Below are 7,899 nucleotides of genomic sequence, written 5' to 3' on the forward strand. Positions count from 1 at the left end.
TAGTTTCATTTGTAAAGAGATAGGGTTTCTATTTGAAATTCTCTCTTTTTCTTAACATGTAAAAGTTTATTGGTGTGTATTTAATTCCAAACACTTGAAATTTGGTGGCTTTGAAATTTCTGAAGTTGTACTTGTACCCTTATTCAAGAAATAAAAATACTCTTTCATTCGTCAATAAAAGTTCTAGTATTTTATTTCATAATTCCCGAGAAATCTAAGTCTCGGCTATTACAAAAAGACTACATCATACTTAACTTAAAAAAAAACTACTTCATACTTATATTTTATAAAAACTACATTACTAAATTTAAAAAAACCTAACCAGTCATCTAAATCTAACTTTTTGCTCATATTGCTGATAATCTTCTCAAGCCTTCGTCGGGCGGCCGGATCGGGTTCATGATGAAAGTTGTTTTGCGTGTCAATTATAAACCAATACTCACATACCTCGCGAAAACACCGAACTCCTGGATTGCTGCGGCCACGAGCTGAGTAGACGGAGCAGGCGGAGCCTACGAGTGAGCCGATCTAGACGCGGCTGCGTTCCCTTTGGCCTGGGCTTTGGCAGTCTTGTTGCCAACGGGACGCCTAAAAGTAGACGTAGGCGTGCCGGAATTCCCTTCCGGCTCAGCATTAAGATCCATAGGCGATGGGCCGCTGCTCGTGCAACCGCCATTGGCGGTATTCTTCGTTCGCTTCGCAGCTGAGGATGCGGTCGGTATCCCTCCGTCGAACTTCGACTTGTCCTCAAGATTACCTAAATGTTGTAGAACTTGAACTGCCTGTACTTCAACTGGTACTCGGCTATTGACTTCTGGATCACATCTGTTAGAGTTTAGTATACTGAAAGTATCTTTCGAATGCTTGTATATGTAATAACTCTTCTATCCTTTTTTACCATTTAATGAGAAAGAATATTTTGTTACAATGTGTTTTGCTTATGTATTGCTTATGTATTTATGAGATGTTGAAATGTGTTTTCCATTTAAATACATAGTTTAAGTAAAATGAGTCTACGTCTTCTACATAGTAGACGAGTTGTGAGCGGCGTTCACAGTAGGTAACTTGTCAATTCTTGTAGAAGGAAAACTGTTTCCCTAGATAGGCTTTGACTACCTATCGTAAAAGGTTGCTATGTTAGTCCGAAACTTTCCTTATCTAAGGAAATGAACGACGTCGGTGTGGTAAACACTGAAATGATCAAACAGTGAGATAAGTCTTTCTTGGCTATTTACTGAAAGACGAGGTCTCGGTGATTGTCGTTTCTTAATCGTTGTTGACATAACATTGAGCATACGATGTTAATTGAAAACTACTTTGACTTATCAAATGGTGATGTTATTTCATTGTCCAAAAATCCTGATAGATTAGGTAACGATCATTAATGTCTAAGTGGTGCTAATATTGTTATTGCAATGAATCGTGTGCTGGGAGAGACCAGTATGATTATATCCTCAAGAGGTGTTTTTAAAAAGGATTTATTATTCAGAAAACTGACAAGTTGGAATTTATTCCATGAATAATAAATAATGTTTATAAACTAGACATCTCTTGGAAAAACAAATTAATTAATAAAACTTAGATAGTAGACTTGATATTAATTAATGTATATTAGATCTTAAACACGAGAAATGATTTAATTAAAGAGGAAGTCCCGGAATACTCGTAATTTCAGTTTGGACGGGCAGTCAATATTATATCTATAGTGGATGATAATAACATTTAAGTTTGGGCATGAATTAAATTACTTTTAATTTAATTGGTGAAAGCCTGAACTGTGGCCCAATCCAATCCTCCACATATTCCTGGTCTGGCACAAAATAATTAATTAACTTAATATAAAAGGGAGAAGAAGATAAGATAAAATTAATTCTACCGATAATTTTCAATCTCTGCGTTTTGAGAGAAGAGAAAAATATCGATATATTCAATTATTAGGGTTCTAAATTTATGTCTTCAATTCTTCTTCAGCTTTTGAGGATTTGACAAGCTTTGCCCACACAAAGGTCAATTCCGAGTTAAAGGGAACAGATCAGAAGATTCGTGGTAGATATCGATTGAAGAAGGAATTCGAATTCAATTACTTGAACTTATACGGTAAATAGTTGTATTTAATTGCATATATTTTTAGTATGATCTGTGATTATATGCTTATGAACATGTTTTCTAGTGTACAACCTGAAAAAGCATGTTTAGATCTGAAAAAGCATGTTTATATGTAAATATTTCAATCAAACTAAATAGATCCGCTGTGAAAACAAACAATTGGTATCAAAGCCTGTTTTTAGGCTCTGATTGTTTGATTTACTACATGCTTTGATTGTATGAAAATATGTTTATTGTTTTCAATGCATGTTTGAGTGTTTCAATTAATTCCTTGATGAATTTACTTTTGTCAAACTACAAACATTCGAAGCATTTGAATCTAGGGTTCTTAGATCATGAGCAGCCGGCGCGCCGGGGCTGCTCGTGGCCTTGGGACAGCTCCTAGATTTAATATTTGGCAAGGATTATGCCCTACGGCATGCTCACCTAGGGCTGGACAATCTCGTGTCAAGGAAATCAATGTCATGAAGTCATAACCTAGCTGACCAGAATTCACGCAAAGCTAGGGAGCGGCTGGCACTTTATCGCCGAGAGCTGCTCCTTCAATGGAAATTCAGTGGGAGCTGCCGGTTTAAAGCCGAGGGCAGCTCCAGAGCACACACGTTTTGTTGACGGGAAGCAAGCGCCGATGGTCGACAAGTTTCGACCGTGTTACGGGGCAGACTGGTCGACGAATTGGGAGCCGAAGAGCGCTGCTGGCTGTTTTTCAAGCCGAGAGCAGCGCCGGCGATTCCCGGGGTATGTGACTAACACAGACAGCTGCTGGTTGTGTTCTTCACGCCGAGAGCAGCCTGTTGTGACAGACACGGGCATACAGCGAATACGTCGGGTGGATGGAGGCTGCTGACCGAGTCTTCTCGGGCGAGAGCAGCACCATACTGCCTGACTGACGATCGATTTCAGGTTGTTGCTGGACGTGGGAGAAACCGGAGCTGTTCGTCGTCAGTGGCAGGGCCTAGCTGTGGTTAGCTCACGGCCAAGAGCAGCGCCTGGACTTGCCGCGAGATCAGGAGTTTGAAACTGAATTCCGTGATTTGCGTGAATTAAGGATCGGTTTGATAAATGGGATCTATATTATATCATTGCGTGAATAAGTGCAATATTTTTTTTGGTATGTTACGTGACGTGGTTTGTGCAATATTTTTATTGTGTCATTGCATGTTTTGTGAACAAATTCATTTGTTATGTTGCATAAATATTATTAAAATATTGTAGAGACACCATTCATTTGGTTTCTAAGTTAGTGATATGTTTTACGTGAATGTGAATTAGACACCATGTCTCATTGGAAATAGTTTTGGTAATTTTATCACATAATGTGAGATCCTGATCATCTTCTAATGTCTTATCTTGGAGAGTTCTAAATCTTTCACTTCTCGCATTTTGAAGATCGATCAAGGCTTTTCTAAGGCAAGTCCTTCTCCAAATGTGAAATCGGGATCATGTTGCCTTTTCTCGAGATCATATATCCTCCTCGACAACGTTCTAACAACTAACGCCTCCCCGACAACGGCGCTAAAAACTTGTTGTGATTTTTAGGGTGCAATTTAAGTACACAAAACAAGTAATAATTCCCTAAAAATACTACTTCTGCAAGTATACAGACGTGCAATGCAGTATAAAAGGTGTCGAACCCACAGGGAGGAGATTAATTGCTAAAACTAGTAAACCTAATTAAAAAGCAATAAAGTAGTTTAATTTTAGGTTTTTGATCAAGAGACGAGTGAAGGAGGAAACGAGAAGGAAAAAAAATAAGGGAATCACGACAAAGAGGGAAGACTACTCCTAGCTTGTTTTGGGTTATTTGTTCACATGAATCCTAAAGTCTAATTACATTCCATTATTTATCGGGATCGTGTTGATTTTATGCTCACACGCAACTGATCACTGATCGTGAAAATTTGCACCTAGGATAAGCTGATCACGTCTCCTAGGCTCTAGTCTCCAACCCCTCACTCATACAGTCGCATAGTAAGCTCGGGATAGGTTTCTACGAACGTTCAACACACAAGATCCACCCCGGACTATCCCCTGATCAGTTTTAGCCTAGGGTTTCTTATCTATGTTAGCTCCCTACTCAAGTAAAAGAGCCATTGAAGTTAAGGCTATTACCGGATTAAGTTTGCTAGCAAAACCCAACACGGATTGAAGTAAACACATAGACACGAACCAAAATATGGAAATCAATCAAAAGACAATTATGGATTCATATTTACAAGCTTCCCTAACTAACTAGGAGTAATCCCTAAAATCTAGTCACTCATAGTGGGCAACAATACAAAAAAACAAGTAAATGCTACCATATGAGCAACATTAGGGAAGAATTAGCCTCAAGCTTCTTCTTCCTCCCAAAAATGGACTCCAAGCCTCTTTCTTTCTCTAAATATCGCCTCCAGCCGCCAAAAGATGATTTGGAAGTCGTGCCCTAGCTATTTAAATAGTTAGGGCTCAAAAATAGGCCCAGTAACATTTGCCCGACCGGGCATTTTTTTGCTCATAAATCGCCCGGTCGGGCGTTTTTTCTGTATCGTGATGTACACGCAAATCACCCGGTCGGGCAATTTTCGCCCGGGTCGGGTGTTTTACCACTGCAATGCGCAGTCTTCATAAAACAATCATATCTTCTTCATTCGGACTCCGATTGAGGCGAGCGAGGTATCCCCGTGAAGCTCTTTCGAAGGTGAATGAAATGGTGGCCTTGTAGAAGAATTTTAAATTAATCTTAAAGAGCTGATTACTGTTCAGATTCGGCCCTTTTTCCTTTCTCCTCTCTCTCTTAGAGCTTGGTCTTTTGTCTTACAATATATCAAATGAGTCCATTTTTCACCTTAAAAAGTATGTTAAGATAATGCAATAAAGGATTACAATTTGATTCACATCAAGTCTTCAGACTCAGTCTTAGATCGACTTGAACCTAATCCATGTAACTACATGATGCATTGTCTTATTCAGATAATCATTCTTGATAAGATGATAGATTCTGAATAATGGATAAAGGGTTACACCCAAAGAGAATCATATTCTCACCTGCCATTCTGCGTACGTCGATCTGTATATTGTCTATTGTAGCCTTCATAAATTAGGATGTATGTAATATGATTGTCAAGACAATTCTCTTTGGTATAAGTCTTGAGGAGATCATCTACATGGAACATCTTAATGGTTATGAAGTGAAGGGCAAGAAACACATGATTTGGACCCTGTGTTTTCCGGCAACTTTGCCGGGTCGCTGGTATCTCCAAAATTGACCTGACCCTGTATTTTCCGGCAACTGAGTGTCCTATGTGGCAATTATGCCTGAAAGTTGACATGGATTCATCGGAAAATTGTAAAATGATGCCGTTTCTAACACCTAAAACGACGGCTCCGACTTGCACCTAGTCAGCTCCAGCGGCTCGCACTTCCCATCGACCGTCAGAGAGCACGACGACCGCGCCGGCTGCGAGTCGTTGTTCCTCCTCGGCGGCTCAGGAACTCGGGGCTTCGACTTCTCCTCGGAGGCCCTCTTCTTCACCATTGGAGGCTCTGCATCGGTTGTGGCGGCGGCCCTCCTTGGGCACTCCGGATCCAGCCGAATGAAGTCGGTGGAGCAAACCCACGGTTCTTTAATACCGACCACACACATTTACAATTAAGGTTGTAAATGGCTTCAGCATCAGAGGAGTGGCTGTTGGAGAACAGCAACATTAAGGAGATGCGGAATGGCCGCACCGCGCACAATGTGTAATCTTCGTCACTGCGGATGAAATCGGATCGGGCGCTGCTTGCGGGTATTCGGGTCGGGGTTTTAGGAGGTTTTTGGGTAATTTGCAAGAGGTTTTGCTCGGGACCAAGCTTTTCATTTTCCTCGTCGCTATCCCTTTCGCCATTGCCGCTAATTACAGCCATTTTGGAAGTGTACGAGATCAATTCATTGCTCATCTCCAATTCGATTCATTCGATTTCTGAAAATTAATTACTATATAATTTGAATGTGCAGGCAGATTGCTCTCTACACAGGACCAACAGGTAATCATTTACTTATTATATACTCCCTATCATTTTCAGAAATCGAATTGTAAATGTGTGTGATCGGTATTAATTAGCTGCATCGGAGCTATTCCGGTTAGCAATGGCGGCCATTTTGATTGGATCAGATCTGCATCTCATCCGATCTGTTATTTTGTTTTTTAAATTGTTTTTTAATTTTTTTTATTGCACAGTCAATAATTGTTGACCATGTCAGCTGCCACGAGACGCCACGTCAATTAAAAACGACACATCAGCTCGCTCTTTCGTCGGAAAAATCATCATGGGAAATCAGCGACTAATTGCAAAGTTGGTAACTTTATACGCCAATTTTATAGGTCGTGGGAAAAACCGGAATTCGGGCAAAGTTAGTGACATTTAAGGCAGTTATCCCTCAATTTTTTATACATTATCATTTTCTTCAATTTTGCAGGAAAATAAAAAGGGAAATGCGAAGCACATATAAAAATGCTGATTAATAAATTTATGATGAAGGTCAATTTTTTTCAACTAAAATCATCAATATAGAATTAATTCCGGGAAAATAATGCCATGGCACATACAATTTTATTTATATGGACAACTTTTGTTCACCATATCTCCTACATGATCCTCACATTACTACAGCAATACATTAATAAAATTAAATTACGTATATATAATTGCTCCAATTAGATATGTTGCCATCTTCCATTCCATGTCTTCAGGATTCCTGATATCAAATACTAAGTTATTTGAAATAACTATTTCCAAACCCAACAAGTAAAAGAAGTGACAATGGGAGAATTAAGTACGTGTATATTGGAACAAATTACTATTTGTGAACTAGTACAAATTAAAACCACCAGAATCCAATTCCAAGATTTTAGATTTAACTGAGGGGGAATTAACTTTATAAAAGGCTCCTTTTGGAGTTAAATATATTTTTTTGAATGTAACTATTTACAAGATATGTTTATTGTTAAGCCTACAAACGTTGTTTACGAAAGTGTTTGTATAAAATTAAAAAGGTTATGTGCTTGTGTTAGAAACGAGACATATGAAATCACCAACCAAATTCAATAATTACCAATGGAGAAAATTACACATTTCACTCTAATTCTCTATACCAATGAGGCCAAAGTACACATACACATGAAACGAAACAAGACTGATTATACCTTAAATTTTGTTGATCTAGTGGTGCGGTACTTGGGAAACCCGCTCTCAATGTATTTGACCTCCTCTGGCGTCCGGCCCCCAACAGCCCGGGCAACTTTAACCCAACGGTTAGAGGTATCTTGGTCAAAAACAGCCAGCGCCTTCTCGAATGCCTTGTTTTCTTTGGCAGACCATTTGGGTGATTGAGGTAGATGCCATGGAATGTTACTATGAAAGAAACAAGGACGGTTAATGAGGTCAAGTTTAGTGTTTATTTATAAGCTTCGTATGGTGAGGGGGTGGGGTGTCTTGATACAGTTGGCCTTCAAATTAATCTTGAAGAATTTTAGTGATTTGTGTGGTTAAGAACCACAAATGAAGGAACACAAAAAGACCATGACTCTAGCTTCAAGAATCTGCATAAAGATTCAATTCATTTTTCCTTGCTTTGGTCACAAGCGTATATGCTATACATTTTCTTACAAACATGAGGCATCACATACTTGAATTTCAATAAACTCATACAAAATGTGGAATCTATGCATGGTAGTCCAGCTAATTATCAGTCATCATCCATACAATTTGTTTGTTTACTTGCATTTAGCTTATTTTCCACATAATCCCACTTGCCAAAATATCTACTCC

General features: G+C 39.1%; 1 long non-coding RNA gene across 2 annotated transcripts; it reads left to right on the forward strand.

Annotated features, from left to right (window-relative positions):
* The first annotated feature begins 5,737 nt into the window (after positions 1-5,737).
* LOC121803380 lies at positions 5,738-6,424 on the forward strand. Of its 2 annotated transcripts, XR_006050976.1 has the most exons (3): positions 5,738-6,003; positions 6,086-6,114; positions 6,309-6,424. It is a non-coding gene; the product is annotated as an uncharacterized LOC121803380 (long non-coding RNA). The 2 variants fall into 2 exon arrangements; XR_006050975.1 differs by having other exon boundaries at positions 6,086-6,424.
* The last annotated feature ends 1,475 nt before the right edge of the window (positions 6,425-7,899 follow it).

Source organism: Salvia splendens, chromosome 5 (genome assembly GCF_004379255.2).
Source record: "Salvia splendens isolate huo1 chromosome 5, SspV2, whole genome shotgun sequence".
Classification (NCBI taxonomy): Eukaryota; Viridiplantae; Streptophyta; class Magnoliopsida; order Lamiales; family Lamiaceae; genus Salvia; species Salvia splendens.